Raw genomic sequence first — 22,301 nt, 5'->3', positions numbered from 1 at the left:
ATGAATAATAAACAAAACAACAAAAAATAATAATTCTTGCAAGAAGAAGCCTACAATGACTGACTGCATGTATTCGTTGACTAAGTGTATATTTATCGCATATCTACAAATATTGTAAGCGATTTAACGAAATTTATGGCGATAGACACCAGAGTTCAGTATTTCCGCCAACATTTCATATTTCAAATAGTTTCCGCCTTATCTCTAGCCTCCTTTATAAAAGTTTTTCGATTCTTCCGCCAGCTTCACTTCTCGCTGTTTGTCCATTTAAGCTCCGGCATTGATTAATCGACTTCGAGGTGTAATAGCAATGAGAGCCACGCAATTGAAATCTGTGAAAAGCGAAAGCCAACCACTCCACAACAACGGTCAGCTTTTACCACCTTTTCTTGTTTTACTGCGCTGGCCTTGCTGTTTATTTTGTATCATTTAATTTGCTTGACCGCCCTTGAAGTTGTTGGCGATGCGCAATTACGCTTAGCTGTAAAAGTTTGCTTTCAACAATATCTGCAGTAACTTCGAAGAGCAGTGAGCGGCGTAAGATAAATTTATTCGAATATAATTCTAGAATGCAAAACTGAAACTTCATTCTCTCAGTCTCATCTGAGGCATTTGCGAGGCACATAATTTACCCTCCATTCTTGATAATTATATACTATAGCATGCTAATCTGTGCACTAATCAAACCGTTATGCGAAAGTTTACAAACTGTCCTCATATTTACATAAATTAAATGAAAGCAACAGCGAAGTGAACCATAGTGTTTTATTTATTAATAAAGTTTCTAATTGTAAATTGAAATTAGAAATTCAATTGCATCCATTGGATGAAGTATAGTATTTAGTATTTGAATTGATTATAATAGTTTACCTAACGCTTTTTAATATGGTACATAACAAATTGTCTATTTTTCCATCCCTGCAATTGCTTTTCAAGCTCTAGTGTGAACTCGCCTCCCCCTCTATTATATGTTAATATTTTATAGTATTGTGCAAAAAAGCCTCAAGATGGAAAAGCAATCAACAAGCAATAAAATGAAATGAAAGTGTCCAATACCCACTTAACCTTAATCCACTTATAAATTCCTCTTCGAAGGCAATCTTCAAGTAAGACACACCTTAAAGTGTTATCGCAAGGTTTAAGCAATATTCATGCAAATTTGACAAAGAAGGGTTTAAAATGTGAAAGTTTCAAAAAGCTTTCGACAACTAGATGGTATCAATTGAGGATTACTCCATGTCGTTGGCTAATTTACATGTAGATATGTTTTCATCTATGTATGTATGGATATATACATATGAGTGTGAATTAGTTTATCCCATTGCTTAGGCAGGTGTGCATAGTAATTTGCATATTTTTTAAAGAGGCATAACAACTTGTTACCTTGCACAATAACCCAATGATGATTCTACAGAATTTTCAGCCTACTTACCAACTTAAAAAACCTCCCGAATTTTAGTTCATTATACAGGGTGTGGAAATAGAGAAATACGCAAGAATCCAATTACCTACCTTTTCTCTTTTTTCAGAAGAAGGAATAATGAAGTAAAAAGTACTAAGTGAAAGCACTGACTGATTATTCGATTTACTTTTTTTTTGCAGTTGAGGCGCATAGAACTTCTTTAGAACTCATATCGCCCCTTCCCAGCAAATATTTGACTTAATGAGAGTGAAGCATGAAAACTGTAATGTAAAGTACTCAAATACTTAGAATGAGTTTCTGACTGTCTTTGCCGACATTATTCTCTTCATAGGCGATCGAGTTATCTAGAGAATGTTTTGCTGTTTATTACTTACCTTCCTTCTTTATTCACTGATGCGAGTATATGAGTCTAAATGTGATATTCGTTATTCATTTTGCTGCAGTTTACTCTTTGCGACAGCAGTCATTCCTTCAGAGAGACGTTCCGCGGTCTAATTTATGTTTGACAACTGTGAAGTGGAACGGAGCTCGAGCGCAGAGTGTGAGGGGAAGGAGAGCAGAGAGAATTACAGTAAAATTTTACTGGTTGTTTAGAGGATTGCAATAGAACATCATGATGATGCCCACGTGCTATGAAATTTACTTTGGAAATATGAAGGCATGGACTTAGTTTTATTTTTTAAACTAACTAAAGTGACAATTTCTGCTAAAATATTAAGAGTATACAATTTTAAAATATTCTTATGTTATAAAAAAGAAATGACCTTCCGGGCCAACATACTCAAAAACGAAAAATAGTTCTGTCGAGAAACATTCAGAGAACTCAATGCATGTATTTTTCCAATCTCCTTTGCTACACTTCCACTTTCAATAAGATATTGAACTCCGGATTCGGATATAGAAAGCAAAGTCTCTTCTAAGCAGATATCATTGGCCTCATACACAGTATATACACGTAAAGTATAGCTTCACATAGTCAGCATAGAATGCGGCGTAATAAAATTCAATTTAAAAGCGAATTTGTTAGACATTTGGGGGCAATCGAATGGAAAAATAATCGAGACTTTGATTTTAATATGTACAAAAGTGCCACTCAGCAGACGTGAGGCACTGAAAGTGATGAGAGTGAGGGCTGCTATTGTGCTGCTGATGGCGCTGTTGATGTTGATGTTGATGCTGATGCAGAAGAATACTAAAATATGATAATACATAGTTGAAGACTATATTTCAGATTAGATATCTCCCAATCTTATAAAAATATTAAAATCATTACCAAGAACTCTACCATTTGGAGAGAAAATTTACAACTAGTTTGTGGAGTTGTTATGGATTTCTAGGCTATCTACATAAGTATATACTCATACCTTGCGATATATACATACATACTGGGATTACACGTATGGATGGCAACGGTTATAACAGTATCGGCAAAATCAATCCCGTTCTACATCAAGACTTCACAAACACATTTATAGATTCGAGTATATCTGCAGAAGGACGAACACATATGAATAAACCTGAGATATCAGCAAGTTTCATATTGACTTATCCACACTTCAGTGCTTTCAATTAAAGCGATTGCAAATATTTGTCCTTCCATGTTTCCATTTAAGGGCGGACTGCACCTCATACCTGGCTCTGTGGACGCAAAGTTTATGCACATCTAAACTGAAAGTTCCTGCAGCCACTTTACTACTTGCTTAGGCGTTTAATTGTGTCTGAGAGGCTGAAGTTTTCCGCAGTTGCTCAAGCTATCTTGCCAGTCCTGCCTCTACAAGTGCTGATGCAACTAATATTCTTGGCACTTAGCACACACTCATTGGTTCTACAACAACAGCGCAAACCTTTGCCTTTCCTTTCTTGTTGGCAATCAGAGTACACCCCGTTGTTATGGAAATATTGAGATATTATTCATTGAGCGATTTGTAATGTGCACTCCCTTCTAACGAAGCTGAGAAGGAGCCTGGATGTACTGCCACCGAAAGGTAAAAACCTTCTTTGAAATAAATGTGTGTATGCCATAGCAGATGGTGTGATGATAACCCAGGTGTATTCCATGCACGACAGTATCATAAAGGCGAAAGATCCCGATAAATTGGTTTTAGTTTACTTTGATTTTGTGCGTCTATTGGAGTAGACTGTGAACACCTAATGTTCGATATTTATAGTAAATTTCCACGCTTTTCTAAAAATAATTATTTTTTCGATGGTAATTAAATTTTCAAATAAAATTTTTTCTTTTGTTTAATAGTTTGAGACTTTCTTAGAGTTTCACCGCTGACCGTAAGACCGAAAGAAAAATATATCTTAATTTTAGCATTTAATTTTATTTTAAGTAAGTTGCACATATAATGTGTTTTGTTGTTGCCTGCTGACTTTTCAACTACCACCATCATGAGAAGCAAACAAGCACGATAACAGCCAGAAAATAGACAACTTGAAGTGCCAGCAGCAAAACAAACAAAAATTCTCTTGAAAGCAAGATTTCAACACCCGTCACTTCAAGTAACTTTAAAAGCTGAAGGCAAGTCTTGAATCGGCGACGAAAGGATGCTGAAGGCGGGTTAGCAGAAGTGGCAGGTGTGTGGTTGTACATAATATAGCAGGAAGGTGTTAGTGAAGGAAAGTACACTCGGAATCGTAGGGGGATTGCGTATATCTGCTCTTTGTACTGTTGATCCCAGTTCTTTTCCGCCGTGAACGTTCCGTCAACTGATGACTGTAAATGGAGGTAATGATTACTGCTACACACGAACGCCGGCATTTTAAGGCAGAAAGAGGAAATTCTGAGATGGTTAATTCTTCTCTACCTTTAAGGCAGTTCTATTTTTAATTCTCTATTTAAGCTATGCTCCCTACTCTTTACCTAAGACGTTAAAGCGAACGTTCATCATTATTTAGTTTAATAGAATTTCTTCTAATAACTTCAAAATCCAGCAACAGGCTCATGAAAATGCAAGAAAACTTTTTGTTCAGGCAACTCGCACGTTTAATTATTCGCAGAATATCTACCCGTCTGGCATTTATTTCGTTGATGCGCTATTTGCAGCTCACCGCCCGTCTCATCAATTCTTTCGCATTCCGCACATCGACTCCTCACGACTCAGCATGTCTGCTGTCGATTGCTAGTCTGAAAGTTAAAACAAACTTACTGTCTATTGTTATTGCAGTCATTTACATTTATTTAACATTTTCAGCATTTTCTCATCGCGTCGCTAATTCCTATTTCTTGTTCACGTCAGCCAAAGTTTAATTAAAATTGTAAAATTCGCTAGTGAAGTGGGAAGAAATGTATTTAAATTGAGGCACATTTGAGACTTCTACACTTATTCACGGTCTCGGAAGTTTTTATAGCCTTTAATCAATGGTGATTAGTCAATATCACAAACGATTTTTACAAAGTGGAAAGCAATAGAATACTTATATTTAACTAAGATACTTCTCCAGCGCTGCTAGCTTAAAGTACATTTAAATTAAGTTTCATTCAGTTACTTGCTTCTTAACCGTATGCTTAATTATTCTATCGTTACTATTTTATTTTGAGTTAGAGCAGTTGTTTAGATTGAGGCACGATTAAATTAATTAACTTGAAGAAAAATAAAGCAACTCAATTTGCATTCATTAGAAAATTAAATTGCACTTGCTCGTACGCTTTCATTTACCGTAGATGATACCGATTAGTTAGAGTATCTAAAGTCAAAAACAACATTCTAACGGGTGATTTTTTTGAGGTTAGGATTTTCATGCATTAGTATTTGACAGATCACGTGGGATTTCAGACATGGTGTCAAAGAGAAAGATGCTCAGTATGCTTTGACATTTCATCATGAATAGACTTACTAACGAGCAACGCTTGCAAATCATTGAATTTTATTACCAAAATCAGTGTTCGGTTCGACAAATCGAAAAATCGACAAATCGACAAGTTTTGTTCAGCGATGAGGCTCATTTCTGGTTGAATGGCTACGTAAATAAGCAAAATTGCCGCATTTGGGGTGAAGAGCAACCAGAAGCCGTTCAAGAACTGCCCATGCATCCCGAAAAATGCACTGTTTGGTGTGGTTTGTACGCTGGTGGAATCATTGGACCGTATTTTTTCAAAGATGCTGTTGGACGCAACGTTACGGTGAATGGCGATCGCTATCGTTCGATGCTAACAAACTTTTTGTTGCCAAAAATGGAAGAACTAAACTTGGTTGACATGTGGTTTCAACAAGATGGCGCTACATGCCACACAGCTCGCGATTCTATGGCCATTTTGAGGGAAAACTTCGGAGAACAATTCATCTCAAGAAATGGACCCGTAAGTTGGCCACCAAGATCATGCGATTTAACGCCTTTAGACTATTTTTTGTGGGGCTACGTCAAGTCTAAAGTCTACAGAAATAAGCCAGCAACTATTCCAGCTTTGGAAGACAACATTTCCGAAGAAATTCGGGCTATTCCGGCCGAAATGCTCGAAAAAGTTGCCCAAAATTGGACTTTCCGAATGGACCACCTAAGACGCAGCCGCGGTCAACATTTAAATGAAATTATCTTCAAAAAGTAAATGTCATGAACCAATCTAACGTTTCAAATAAAGAACCGATGAGATTTTGCAAATTTTATGCGTTTTTTTTTTAAAAAAGTTATCAAGCTCTTAAAAAATCACCCTTTATGAGAAAGCTAAGTGAACTTAAATTGCACAACAAGCTGTTATTCGTACCTCAGAGCGATTGTGACATAGACTTTTTTATATTTGCTTAGTTCTTTGAACGGACCCTTAGCCTCATTCATTTCTTTTGTTTCCACCTTTTGTGTAAATTATTTTACCATTAGTGCCTTCTCTATAATTGTATTTATAACTCAAAATTTCGTTTCACATTTCCAAAGCATGTCTGCTGAACTTCCCAGAGACTCTTCCTCTATCTGTCTGTCTATTAACATAATTGATTGAAAATGTTTGTAAATATTTGCAAATTTGATCACCTCCTTGGAGGTCAAGTGTCCGTTGTTGCTCAGTTCGCCTGTCTTCGTTGATTTTGGTCACACTAATTTGTCATTTGAATGATGTGCGTATCATCCGCAAGCAGATGCTGCCTGTGTGTTGAGGTCTGGTTTTGATGGAGGTTCACATTTGCTGTGACATTTAATCGATTTGGCATACACTCATAGATAATACCAAAGTACATATGTATGTGTGTGAATGATGTGGTGTGAATAATTGTAATGAATTATAACACCATCACATAGAGCTGATGTAGCAGATGTTTGTCTACTTCGGGTTTTGTTCTCGGATACGCTTGGGATCAGATATTCATAATTAAAGCAATTAATTTTAAATATTTGATGATTTAACTCTCTGGAACTTCAATTCAATTTGTGGTAAATTGTAAAAGCACACAACCATTCGACATAAAACCATACGAAAGATTTGAGTATGCAATGAACTTGTTTAAAATGAACTCAATCCGGTGTTTTTGTAGATTCACATAAGAAAGGGAATAGCACGGATTATAAGACACACAAATTCAAACTCGAATGTTAAATGAGGTACCAAATGCAGACAAAGTTTTTTTACCTTCCATTTGCTACTACTTTAAGCTCCTCATTTCCACTTATGAAGAACTCTGAGCAAATCCGCAAAGTCCTCGTTTAGCCTGCTTGTAAAGCAAATTACTATTTATTGTCGCTCTTACGGTGAATTTCCGATACATTTATGGGAAGCAGGAGAAACATGCCGCCATTGCAAGGCTTATCGCAATACAAATGTGTCGAAGGCGTAAAAATATATGTACATTAGCATGAAAAAACACGCGTCTAGTATTGAGAGGGATACAATCTTACGTGAAGGTACATGAGATGGCGCATTCTTTTACAAGTACCTGTATGCTCCACCACATGTTGCACCTATAAATTAAATTTGCAACGGATCGCGGTTGATGATTTATATGGACATGCAAATCGTGCCACAAACTCACACAAATAAGTAGCGCATTTTGTATAGAAATGAATTGGTGTCTTCTGAATGAGTCTATTCACGACATTTGTAAGCGAGTCACGTGCCAGCACTGAGCTACTAGGAATGAGCAGTAGCAGCTGAGGCGCGAAATGAAAATCTGTGAATTCGCCAACATTTTCATTCATTATTCATTGGACACGCAGACTCATCTCACTTATGCTGGTTCAGTTACCTTTCTTCATGAGTTTTGTGCGTTTTGCGTCTCTTCTGTTTTTTCTTTATTATTCTACTATTTCAAACATTTTGTTTTCATTTTCAAAATTTTTATTCGGATAACACACAACTGAGATAAAGTGAATTTCTTCAACACCAGTACAATTACAGTGCAATTCATTCAGTTTATCAGATTTGCAAACAATTTGTGCTGTCATTTATATATTTTCTTACAGTTCTTTATTATTTTTTATTTGGATGTTTACAACTCAACACCTTCGTTGAAAAAGAAATTTATTGCCATCACATATCAAATGTTATTATGCTAAGTGTTCTACTTCAGATGGCTTCTGCTGCTTCCACTTAGATACCAGTAAGTCATAGAGCTATTGATATTAAAAGAAATTTGAAAACATTGGCAAATACTCGTACCAAAAATAATTCCTGGGTGAACAGGCCTACAATATAATATGAATGCACCGCACGAACTGTGAGAGAATCCACTCTCTCACAACCATTGCGTGCTCTCTGCTTTTCTAAGAACACGTGATTTCACATTTAACTGCCGGTTCTCGGTTTGTTTATTTATAGTTGACGAGTTGGCAAAAAGGCGCGTAAGTGGTGCGTGCGGAACTCTGCGTGACTGAGCTAAAAATAGCAAATTCAATTTTAGTAAAACTTCCATGTAAGGTTAGCACCGCTTTCTTAAAAGAGAATACGCTTGCTTCCCACTCTCATTGTTTATTATATAAACAATAGTCTTGTTATATGCACGCCCACTCAAGTTTACGAAGCGGAAACTACTTCCCTGACAAAGCCTTGCCCGCCCAATAGCAGGCAACTACACGTTCTACTATGTAACATCGCAGACTCACTGTTAACATTCCTGTTAGCTTTTGCAGCGAATTTAACAGCATCACAAAGCGTAAACAGAGAGCGCCGAAGTCAACAGCGCCGGCTAACTTTGTGGCAGCAGCGTCACTGTCAGTGAGAGGGACCACGTGGACGAAGACACCACTACCAATGCAAACGCGAACAGCAGCGCTGCTTTCACACACAGCCTCCTTCGCAATACTCGCATCTGCCTCTGCGGACTCAGCTTTCTCTTCGGCTAACACAAGATTTTACCTCGGCCACAGCGTCAATTCAGTTCAGTTTGGGAGTGGATTTGAGCGTGATGGTTTGCTGATGTTTGGCGAAAATTTAATTTCATCGAAACTTTGAATTTATTTCTTTTATAGCAAAAGATATCCTCGAGAAACATGAAAAAATGGGAATAATATTATGATTCGGAGAATATCGATCTACTTTTCATTTATCTCTTCCTCTTTAATAATAAGTGAAAAATCGGAATATCAACGATTTATTTGTCTCAGTTATTTGCACATTGTTTGTGCCCGAAGCTCCATATGAAGCGGAACAACTGTTATTTACCGCAATGTGGTGTATTCATAATTAAAATAATGCGAATCATTAAACTGTTCATATTTATTCATATTTATATGTGTGCATCTGTGCTCTGTTGTGATTTTATTCCATTATATTTTCATTTAATGTGGCATGCTTAATAGAGCCTGTAATATGCTGATAATTATCAGCAAGTGACAGTCAAGCTCACCAGAGCAGCTGAGAACATATTTACACAGAAAAGTACAACAAAAAGCAGCGTCGGAATATGGAGCAAATTAAGCAAACAGTTATTGGTAAAAATTTGAAAAAAATATAACTGTGTTTTAAATTGTATTCATAACTTGGTAAAATGACTCGTTGCGTAGATTTCAGTAACGAATAATTGATTACGAAATTGTTGCATACAGTCTGGCGCGACATTTTACGACATAAAAGCTTAACCTCTCTCCCTGTACTATATACATATCTATATCTGTATGTTATATTTAAATTACCTTTTTAAAACTAGTTTAGCACGACGCATACTTAATGCTAATATTTGTAGAAATATTGTTATCCTCAGGGCATTCAACCTACCTTCGATCCATCTACGCACTGCGTTATATCCTTGAAAGAGGTCAGAATGTTATACCAACGTCTGTTACAATATTTATTTAGGATAAAACAATCTGGCGCATTGACATTTTTGCCTCGTCGACCTTTTTCATGTGCGACATTATGCTAAGCCCACACAATAACAGTAATTCTTGGGAGACAACAAATACTCCACTTCAGTTCTATTTATAACTTTTGATTTTTGTTGCTTTTTTGGGTGTGTGAATTATTTTCGGCTACTTTGATTTCTTTGTTTCATCCCAGTTTTAATGTAACGGAGTTTTTTAAATAACAGAAAATTTTTTTGAATTTCACTCAACGTGTAAGCAATTAAGGCTTGATGAGATGTGTACAATGCAAACAGGTGTATATATCAATCGCTACAAATATATTTGATTCTCTTTAACGGATGTAAGTTGTCAACTGAAATCACCTCAATGGTACCTTTTTCTTTAGCAGTAAGACATTTTGGGGAAATACTATTTCTGGAAAGCAAATTTGACAAGGGTAACACTGTGATGGATAGCTCTGGCTTACCGTATCTGAATGTGACACTTAGCACTTAAATAAATTATTCCAGTTGTATAAAAATATATAGCGTTCCCGAGTGAAATAATAGGAAATTCGTAAATAATGATTTGCTTCATATTCCTTAATAGTTATAAATCACTCTCCGATGGGTAAGCGTGCTTGATAAATCCAAAGCAAAATTTTTATATAATTTTCGGTTATTGAACAATATCGTCCAACAACAATTTAAGGAAATATTCAGCAACCGCAAGAAATAATCAGAGTCAGTTTAAACAACACTATCCCTCTCCTTTATGGGGTTAGGGTAGTCAGGATTTTCAAAAAATCAATTAAAATCTTAAAAATATTCTCTGAAAATTTGAAGTTGATCTGATAATTATATATATATATTTGGCGTAGGAACCGCTTTAAGCGATTATAGCCGAATCCACCAGAGCGCGCCACTCATTCCTCCTTTTTGCTTTTTGGCGCCAATTGGAAACACCAAGTGAAGCCAGGTCACTTTGCACTTGGTCTTTCCACCGGAGTGGAGGTCGTCCTCTTCCGCGGCTTCCTCCAGCGGGTACTGCATCGAATACTTTCAGAGCTGGAGTGTTTTCTTCCATCCGTACAACATGACCTAGCCAGCGTAGCCGCTGTCTTTTTATTCGCTGAACTATGTCAATGTCGTCGTATAAATCGTACAGCTCATCGTTCCATCGCCTGCGGTATTCGCCGTTGCCAATGTTTAGAGGACCAAAAATCTTGCGCAAAACCTTTCTCTCGAAAACCCCAAGAGTCGTCTCATCGGATGTTGTCATCGTCCACGCTTCAGCGCCATACATCAGGACGGGAATAATGAGCGACTTATAGAGTTTAATTTTGGTTCGTCGAGAGAGGACTTTACTTTTCAATTGCCTACTCAGTCCAAAGTAGCACCTGTTGGCAAGAGTGATTCTGCGTTGGATTTCAAGGCTGACATTGTTGGTGTTGTTAATGCTGGTTCCCAGATAAACGAAATTATCTACAACTTCAAAGTTATGACTGTCAACAGTGACGTGGGAGCCAAGACGCGAGTGCGCCGACTGTTTGTTTGATGACAGGAGATATTTCGTCTTGTCCTCATTCACCACCAGACCCATACGCTTCGCTTCTTTATCTAGTCTGGAAAACGCAGAACAAACGGCGCGGTTGTTGCTTCCGATGATATCAATATCATCGGCATACGCCAGGAGCTGTACACTCTTGTAGAAGATTGTACCCTCTCTATTTAGTTCTGCAGCTCGTATTATTTTTTCCAGCAATAGATTGAAGAAGTCGCACGATAGTGAGTCACCCTGTCTGAAGCCTCGTTTGGTATCGAACGGCTCGGAGAGGTCCTTCCCGATCCTGACGGAGCTTTTGGTGTTGCTCAACGTCAGCTTACATAGCCGTATTAGTTTTGCAGGGATACCAAATTCAGACATCGCGGCATAAAGGCAGCTCCTTTTCGTGCTATCGAAGGCAGCTTTAAAATCGATAAAAAGATGGTGAGTATCGATTCTTCTCTCTCGGGTCTTTTCCAAGATTTGGCGCATGGTGAATATCTGGTCCATTGTGGATTTTCCAGGTCTAAAGCCACACTGATAAGGTCCAATCAGTTCGTTGACGGTGGGCTTTAGTCTTTCACACAATACGCTCGACAAAACCTTATATGCGATATTGAGGAGACTTATACCACGGTAGTTGGCGCAGATTGTGGGGTCTCCCTTCTTATGGATTGGGCAGAGCACACTAAGATTCCAATCGTCAGGCATGCTTTCTTCCGACCATATTCTACAAAGAAGCTGATGCATGCACCTTATCAGTTCTTCGCCGCCGTATTTGAATAGCTCGGCCGGTAATCCATCGGCCCCCGCCGCTTTGTTGTTCTTCAAGCGGGTAATTGCTATTCGAATTTCTTCATGGTCGGGTAATGGAACATCTATTCCATCGTCATCGATTGGGGAATCGGGTTCGCCATCTCCTGGTGTTGTACTTTCACTGCCATTGAGCAGGTCGGAGAAGTGTTCCCTCCATAATCCCAGTGTGCTCTGGACATCCGCTACCAGATTACCTTCTCGGTCCCTACATGATAATGCTCCGGTCTTGAAACCTTCTGTTAATCGCCTCATCTTTTCATAAAATTTTCGAGCATTACCCATGTCGGCCAGCTTTTCAAGCTTTTCATACTCACGCATTTCGGCCTCTTTCTTTTTACGTCTGCAAATGCGTCTCGCTTCCCTCTTCAGTTCTCGATATCTATCCCACCCCGAACGTGTTGTGGTCGATCGCAACGTTGCGAGGTAGGCAGTCTGTTTTCTCTCCACTGCGGAACGACAATTCTCATCGTACCAACTGGTTTTTTGGCGTTGCCGTAGACCAATTGTTTCGGCTGCAGCGGTATGCAATGAGTTTGAGATGCCGTTCCACAGCTCCCTTATATCGAGATGCTGATGAGTGCTCTCAGAGAGCAGGAGTGCAAGTCGAGTAGAAAATCGTTCGGCTGTCGGTTGTGATTGCAGCTTTTCGACGGCGAACCTTCCTTGTGTTTGTTGACGGGCGTTCTTTGCTGCACAGAGGCGAGTGCGTATCTTTGCTGCTACTAGATAATGGTCCGAGTCAATGTTTGGTCCTCGGAGCGTACGCACGTCTAAAACACTGGAGACATGTCTTCCGTCTATCACAACGTGATCGATTTGGTTGCGCGTGTTTCGATCAGGGGACAGCCACGTTGCTTGATGAATTTTTTTATGCTGGAATCTGGTACTACAGACAACCATATTTCGGGCCCCAGCGAAGTCGATCAGCCTCAGGCCGTTTGGCGATGTTTCGTCATGGAGGCTGAATTTTCCGACTGTTGTGCCAAAGACACCTTCTTTACCCACCCCGGCGTTAAAATCGCCAAGCACGATTTTGACATCGTGGCGGGGGCAGCGCTCATAGGTGCGTTCTAGGCGCTCATAGAAAGCGTCTTTGGTCACATCGTCCTTCTCTTCCGTTGGGGCGTGGGCGCAAATCAGCGATATGTTGAAGAACCTCGCTTTTATGCGGATTGTGGCTAGACGTTCATCCACCGGGGTGAATGCCAGGACTCGGCGACGGAGTCTCTCTCCCACCACAAATCCAACACCAAATTTGCGCTCCTTTATATGGCCGCTGTAGTAGATGTCACAAGGACCCACCTTCTTCCGTCCTTGTCCCGTCCATCGCACTTCTTGGACGGCGGTGATGTCAGCCTTTAGTTGTATGAGGACATCAACCAGCTGGGCAGAGGCACCTTCCCAATTAAGAGTCCGGACATTCCAGGTGCATGCCCTCAAATCATGATCCTTAGTACGTTTGCAGGGGTCGTCATCAAAAGGGGGGTTTCTCATCCGAGGCTCGGTGTTTGTTTTCATTGGGGAGATTTTTTTATGTGGTGGGTCCCAAGCCCTACGCACAACCGCACAAGCGGGCTTCGCCTTCTCACTTTAGCTCGCCTCCAAACGGATGTCTGTTAGCTACCCAGGGGATACTTGGTCTAAAACCGGAAGTCGTGAGCTGCTTGAGTCATATGCAAAAGAATCGTTCCTGGCCACTCCCAAGTGAATGGCAATCAGAAACTTTCCTCACTTGCGTGAACTTCTACATATGACCCCATCCCCCAAATCTGATCTGATAATTACTTTTCGAGTTATTCGGCAAATAACAAAGAGCGCTCAGGCACTCCAACACACTAGTGTCAAACTTTAAATGCGTTTATCTCAAAACAATGTTTTTTGAACTGGTGACGTCTGTAACTCGATAACCGCTCAGTAGATTTTAATGAAATTCTTAAAGCTTTTAGAATACATAATAAACTCAGGCCTGATCCGAAGGATTTTTTTTTTAAATTTCGATTTTTTAAGACCAATTAACTGTTGATTTTTTCCCGAAAATCTAAAATAAAACTTCCTGGGGCCGCCATTTTGTTAATTTTGAAAAAAAGCTTCTGATCAGGTCCAGGTTTATCTATTTATAAAACTATTTTTTTATCCGATTGATTTTAGATGAATCTCCAAGGACTTATGATTGTCACCGCACGGACATTTTTTTGGAGCTGGGTCAACACAGACTGCTATAATTTTGGAAATTATTATTTTTTGTTTTTTCAAATTCTCGTGACTTTAAGTCAAAACATTGTAATAATGCCATATTATTACTTTTGTAAAACAACATAATTTAATAGCAAAAAAATACTGAAAATTCTAATATTTCATGCATGCATTGCATTTTCGTGTACTCGCTTTGGAGACATTTCATTGTTCGCGTTGTTCTTGGCACTATTGCAGAAGATTTTGTTGTTGTATTTGGTGCTAGTTATTGTCGCATTTACATCGCTGGTGCCATCTACTTCGCATTGTTTGTGTTGCAACAATTGGTGCACTTCACTGCCATTTGTGTTGCATATTGATTGTCACTGCCGGTGCAGCTGCCGCCGCTGTTTCAACAAAATCCAAAAATAATTCTACAATTTCGGCGCCATTTTCTTGTTATCTTCAATATTAAGAGGGAATTGAATTGGTGTCACTGTCATAACGGCAGTGCAACAGACGGCGGAGCAAACAATAGCATTTGCTGCAACTGTACAATGCCTTAAGTTCATGTCCCAATTTTCTTTTCAAGTGGTTCTCCTGAATTCAACTTAGAGCATGTGCTACTAGATATATTATTCGAAGATAGCTTCTATAAAACAAATATCAGCATACAATTTAAACCTTCTTAGTACCACAATTACGCACAAATATCAAAAATACCTTTTCCAAACAATTGAATATAGAATATCTAGAATTTCTTTTATAAGTGAAACTCAAATTCCATTAAGTTACAAAATGAACTCACATCACCCTATATCCAATTAAATGACAACACACAGTTTAATCACCTCAAGCTCTTCAAAGCTAAAAACTTGTTAAATGAATACTGATCCCACCAGTCCTTTGTTTAAATGTTACGAAAGAGCTTCGTTAGTTGAAATAATCGCCTTTTAATCTGCTAATCTCGGCATGTACACCAAAGCCATTTTAACCTTTTTAGTTAACTTTTTGTCAAACATTAAACTGAAAAGTTTTTGCTTGCAGTGAAAGTGAAAGGTGCAGCAACAACGTTTTAATTCAATTAAATTTTTTTGTGAAAAGCAAACGACTTTTCTAGTGGCAGATATGACAGAATACAAAAAAAAAATTCTGCATTGATTTTTTCACACACACATACATATAAACACATGGGCAGTTGTATTGAATGGAAAAAAGTGCAGAGACCAGCGATAAGCACACGTGCCACACAACGTGTCTCAGCATCCACACAACGTGTCTCAGCATCCACACAACGGCACATCCATCTGCATGCTCCATTGTTAGTGCAAATACACCCACACATACACACACAAAAATAGTTGCAACAAACGAGCCAGCTTTGCTGACACTCGCGCCTGCCACATGCCACCTATGCAAACACTCTCTTATGTGTGCAACGTGCACACGGCGTTGCAGCAGAGCAATTGCTTCCAGCAACAAAAGATCTACTGATATATTTATATATGTATATACCTGGGTGTTTGCTGTTGGTGTTGTTATTGCTAAATCTGCACTTAGAAAGCCAAGGAATTGACTTTTTCTATGCAACTTCCCTTTGCCTTTCGCCCTTTACATGAACTTTTGCAATTAATGTTGTTATTGTGCTGTTATTGCTTTAGTTTTTATCACATCCATCGCCAGCAAGCGGTTGTGTGTTGACTTGTTGCCTCAAAGCCAACTAAATATAAATACAATACAGCAAACGATGAAAGCTTCTGTGTCTTAGCTGGCGAGGGGTCACAGAGCCAAGAGGGAGCGGAGGCGAGGTAATACAGTTGGGCTTGTTTATTTATACTTGTGTAATTGTGTTGTTCCTGAGATCAATGGGGCATCAAGTGTTTGTTGTTGTTGACACTAAATAAGTTGCTTTCGTTGTTGCACTTGTGTTGTTGCCCCATTTTAATGGATTTATTGATTTCTGTCTAAGTAATGCAGGCAATTTTAAAGCTGATAGTTTAGAATTTCATACAGATTTATTATTACTATTTATTTCTGAGTAATGACGTTTATAACTTAGTAATGACATCCAGATTCTTATTTGCTTATATAAACCTCATTCGCTTTCAAGTCATTTAAACTTTTTCTAAAAACAATATAGGTCAAAGTTCACTTATGATTACATGCATAAATATAGTTTAGAATTACTACGACTCATATGCTGCAACAAAACCGAAGCAACAACTATCAATTCAGACGCAGTGACAATAAATCACATGGCTTATACACATTTGTTGGGACTTGGGCTTAGCATAAACATCAACAGTAAAAAATTGGCAACTAACTCTGGAACATGCAACAAATATTCATATTACTGTCAGTCATCCCTTTCCTCTAAGTGAACCCCCACTGAGTGTGAGTGAGACTAGTTGGATTTGAGTGAATGCAGTATTTTAGACAGCGGCAATCCTTAACGTGGCTTCATGCATGCATAAATCACCGCAATCACATTTGGCATGCATTACTCATACTTGCAACATTCGCTGTGATTTTTTCTGTTGTTTACCGTTTTTGCTTGCTGCTCTTTGGTTTTTACTCTCATTTGCATTGCACAAAATGTGCACTTTGATGCTTTTTGCTGTCACTTTTGCTCATTCAAAATGCAAAAAATTTCCACAAATGACAAATACGTTCTTAATAGCAAGCGATGCACTTCCAGATTACATGAGGTCAAATGGCTCAAATGCATAACTTTGCGGACTTATAACGGACACATATTTTAACAATTTCATATTTTTTGCTCTGTATGGACATCTCGTTAAAAATGGATTTTTGTGAAACAAGTAGACTATTACTCAGTCTTTCAGTTTCACTGCTTTCTTCATATTTCTGGAATACTTTTTACACTCACGAAGTCAACTTTTTGCCACACCTGTTAATTCCAAAATGTTTAAAGTAACTGCAGCCATTCAAGTGTCATTATTTCTTATCTCACTCAAAACAGAAGCATCTCTTGTCCTAAGACGCTGAGTCTACATATTTTCAAACAACTCCTTTATGCTTAGCCATTTATTCTACCAAATGTAAACAAAATTTACTTAATAGGTCGGGTTGTTTATAAATTTTCCCATAATAAACAAAAATTACCGCCACACCTTCTCATCTCCCTCGCTTCACTAACTCGACAGGGGTTTAAATACACGACTGAAAATTTTATCGCATATTCGCATACTCAAGTGTCAAACTAAAGATGATAAATCATTTCCGGTTGAAGGAAGCGGCTTGGTCTACTAATCAATTGGCTTGCCATGTACAGTTAGTTACCATAATAGAATATATAGTTTCTATTATTTTCTTTTCGATTTTTTTGTTTTATTTTTCAGAGAGAGATAAGAGCTTTGCGATAAGTGAGAAAGAAAATCAACCAGTTATTCAAATAACTTGAGAGTCACTAAAGTGGATAAGCACAAGTGTTTGGAAATATGCAAGGCTATTAAACAAATAAATCAAATGAGAAGGAAAATATGATACAAATGTAAGATGGCGATTGGCTTTATTACAGTGTTAAAAGAAAATACAATTTAGTGAGCACAGATTTATATTATTTCATAACATTTATTATTCGAAAAGGAATTATGAGATTAACCTCAGACGGTAAATGCGTTAAGTAAAGAGTATTAAAAATAAACTAAAAAAATTGCGGAAATAGTTTATTCCGTGGGGAGCTACTAACAAAGAGTAAGTGTGCGACTTAAATCAAGCGGCCGTTCAAAAATTATAGAATCTGAAATAATATTTATAGGGCTGATTGTACTTTATAAAAAGGTATTTTACGACAGAAATGTACTTAGATATTTGGTGTTAAATTTCGATAATTTTTTCCATACAGACCCCTTCTATTATGTTAGTGGCACCAATCAGAAATTGTTACTATCTCATTGTGGTGGCTTGGATGTTTTTTTAAGTTTTGTAAGCTCTATAGCCTTGGTGTAAATCCCGCTTATAACGCTAGTGGCTACCATGGTGATAGAGAACGTGACGGAGCAGGCGACAGTATTTGCTGTTTCCAATTACCAATTATCTATGGTTCGCCAGCATTGTATACGCAGCCATTGGAGAAGCCATTGAATTTTCAATTTTATTCCGCATACACTTCGCCTCAGGGGTGGATTCGCTTTTGATAGCGAATTGTAAATATTGAAGTTTTGAAGCTGAAAGCAAACGCCGGAAAAGTGAAATAACAAGGCACCAAGAATGTATTTGCGAGCTACAGCGGAGTCAGCTCTCATGGCGGCGATGACAGATGCAGCAACAGCCAGACACTTTATGGCATTTGTGCATTGGCGCCAAGCCAAGTGAGTGCCAGGAGCTTTGTTATTTTTGGCAACTCATATCTTCCCAAGTTTATGCAAACATTGATACGGAGCATGCGAATGGAAGTGCACTTTGAATAAGCTTGCGTGAAAGACAAATCAAAGCAACGACGACGTGGAATGTCACATAATAAAGTGGAACGAATTGAAAAGCAAAAGAAGCAATTAAATCTGAGTTCGCTGAAAACTGGCGAAAGTTGACAATTTCAATGTGGAATGCTAGAGAAGCGGAAATTAGTTTTCCAATGTGAACTTAATTATTTCACAGACAAATTATATGCTGAACATTAATTCACCACAGCTACTGTTCAACTATACATACACGACTCTTTCAGCTCCGACCATGAACTTTTTTTTTTTTTTTTTTTTTTTTTTTAATATTTCTTTATTTATTGAATCTGCTTTGTTTAAAGCCTAACAATAAGTATTAAAATCTTAAATCTATTTACAACTAAGTAAGCTCAAGAATGTGTTTGAGCTTTTTGGCAGAACGTTGCTCTTTAGTAGGCAGGTAGATCTCTTCTTTTTAAACGAGTTTGATTGGAATGTACCAAGGCGTTTGCCAATGGGTTTGGATGTTCACGAAGTTTAGAAATATATTTCTTTCTGCTGTCCTCTATTTCCTTCTTTACCATAGGAATATCAAGATCCTTATGGATATTTTCATTACGCATGTAAGATGGTGAACCCGTTATTGTTCTAAGCATTTTAGATTGGAATCTCTGAATTATATCAATGTTGGTTGCACAGGTCGTACCCCACAGTTGAATACCATACATCCAAATCGGTTTTATGATTGCATTGTATAACAGGACTTTGTTGTCTAGGCTAAGTTTAGAATTTTTGTTTAGAAGCCAATTTAAATTTGCTGCTCTTAACTTCATGCAAGTTACTTTACTCGCTATATGTTTCCGCCACGTAAGCCTTCGATCCAGGTGAATCCCAAGATAAGTTACTTCATTCGCTTGGGGTACTAATACATTGTTTATTTTAATTGTCCGACATGTTTCTGGCCTTAGAGAAAATGTAACATGCTTGCATTTTTGCTCATTAATTTTTATACGCCAGTTGGCTAGCCATTCTTCGACACAAGTTAAGTGCTCCTCTAATACTCTTGATGCTCTAATGGGGCATTTGTTTCGGCTTACTATGGCTGTGTCATCCGCAAAAGTGGATGTCAATATGTTGTTAGCTATTGGAAGGTCTGCTGTATATATTATGTACAGAGTGGGGCCTAATACACTGCCCTGAGGTACACCGGCCCTTATTGCTCGTTCTTCTGATATAAAATCTGCTACTTTAACCGTAAATTTCCTATTTCTTAAATATGACTCCAATGTTTTATGCAATTCGTAAGGTAAAACGTTTTTGATTTTCCATAAAAGGCTTTCATGCCAGACCTTATCGAACGCCTGAGCTACATCGAGAAAAATAGCTGAACAGTACTCTCTGTGCTCGAATGCTTTCCTGATTTCGTTTGTAATTCTATTCACTTGCTCTACTGTGCCATGTTTAGCACGAAACCCGAATTGATGGGTTGGTATTATATTATTTTCGTGGAGGAAAGGAGACACTTTTGATAGTAAAACTTTTTCGAATATTTTGGAAAGACATGGTAAGAGACTTATTGGTCTGTAGGAAGATGGTTGTGTTAAGTCTTTTCCAGGTTTATCTATCATGATGATCTGCGACTTTTTCCATGAAAAATGAGCTTTTAATTGCACTGTCATATTTTAGCTGCATTTAAGCCACCCAAGCACTTCATTGTTTCAAACTGCGCGACTCAAATCTCAAAACTCGCTTAATCCCTTAAATTCCATAATTGCTCCGACGCACAAATTACTGCGTGCCGGAACTGCGGCAAGGCAACTTCTCTTCATTAAATTTGCAAGCGACCAAATTTTTCTGCAATACAGCCTTAATAGTCTGCTTCACGACCATCAGCCCAAGGCCCAAAACGACGGCGGATAATAAACGCGACAAAACGAAAAACAGAGAAAGACACAAATGTCGGTGGGAAACCATAAGTGAGACGGCAGCGTTGCCAGATATTATTAATGCGATTATGCAGAGCTAACAATTTGTGAATGGTAGTCTGCACCACTACTTTGGTTGAGGATCATCTACTTTGAAGATACATCTACTACAGCATAGCATAGCAATCACTTTTAGAGCAAATAATAATTTACGACTCCGAAGGCTTATGTTTATGTAAGGCAGACTATCTCATACGAGCACAGGGGAAATTTTGTATTTTAACGCAATAATTTATCACACATATTCCATATTGAATATTCATATTTACATCTAATATTGCAGTCTGTGATTTTATTTGCTGTTCATTTATTATTGATTGCAAAATTTACAGAATGAGCGTCAGTGAAGGCCGATTTCATTGGCTGCATGGCTCATATGTGTATGTGTGTATGTCTATATGTATATTTTATATGTTGCACGATAAGGGGTTATTTCAAATGCACACAAGCAATTGCCCAAATGTATTTTTATAACCAATAGGTTATCTTGTGCATATAAATATATTTGTTTATTAATAGTTGAGCGCGTGAGTTGCATATAGTTGCATGCGTGCATGCGTGCTTCATATAAGTGTATGTGTGTTGCATGTATGCGTGCAACATAAAATGTATGTTTGTTGCATATTAATGCATATATGTTTATGTGGTTTCTTTTATATGCAATGATTTTCAGATTTTTATGAGCAAGTCTCATATTACAATTTTGTTGCTAACCATTGCACTTGACATTTAGTGGACTGTATGTACCTTTTATTTAATTTATTGCTTACATGTTTATTTTTATGTATTAATGTATTTGTGTAAAAATATAATCTTCTACATATAATTCAATCATAATGTAATAAGACTTTCATGTTCATATACTTATGAACATACATAATGCAAAGAAAATTTTAATACAATTTATGACACACACAATTAACAACTCATCTTATTTTCCAAACGTAAGCATTTAAACGCTTCTTCATACTAATACATACACAACTGGGTTGAAACGTTTTCTTAGCCCATACCTATACTAATATAACGGGTGATTTTTTTGAGGTTAGGATTTTCATGCATTAGTATTTGACAGATCACGTGGGATTTCAGACATGGTGTCAAAGAGAAAGATGCTCAGTATGCTTTGACATTTCATCATGAATAGACTTACTAACGAGCAACGCTTGCAAATCATTGAATTTTATTACCAAAATCAGTGTTCGGTTCGAAATGTGTTTCGCGCTTTACGTCCGATTTATGGTCTACATAATCGACCAAGTGAGCAAACAATTAATGCGATTGTGACCAAGTTTCGCACTCAGTTTACTTTATTGGACATTAAACCAACCACACGAATGCGTACAGTGCGTACAGAAGAGAATATTGCGTCTGTTTCTGAGAGTGTGGCTGAAGACCGTGAAATGTCGATTCGTCGCCGTTCGCAGCAATTGGGTTTGTGTTATTCGACCACATGGAAGATTTTACGCAAAGATCTTGGTGTAAAACCGTATAAAATACAGCTCGTGCAAGAACTGAAGCCGAACGATCTGCCACAACGTCGAATTTTCAGTGAATGGGCCCTAGAAAAGTTGGCAGAAAATCCGCTTTTTTATCGACAAATTTTGTTCAGCGATGAGGCTCATTTCTGGTTGAATGGCTACGTAAATAAGCAAAATTGCCGCATTTGGGGTGAAGAGCAACCAGAAGCCGTTCAAGAACTGCCCATGCATCCCGAAAAATGCACTGTTTGGTGTGGTTTGTACGCTG

This window comes from Zeugodacus cucurbitae, chromosome 5, assembly GCF_028554725.1.
Source record: "Zeugodacus cucurbitae isolate PBARC_wt_2022May chromosome 5, idZeuCucr1.2, whole genome shotgun sequence".
Lineage (NCBI taxonomy): Eukaryota > Metazoa > Arthropoda > Insecta > Diptera > Tephritidae > Zeugodacus > Zeugodacus cucurbitae.
The sequence above is the reverse complement of the archived record's forward strand: the minus strand, read 5'-3'. Positions refer to the sequence as shown.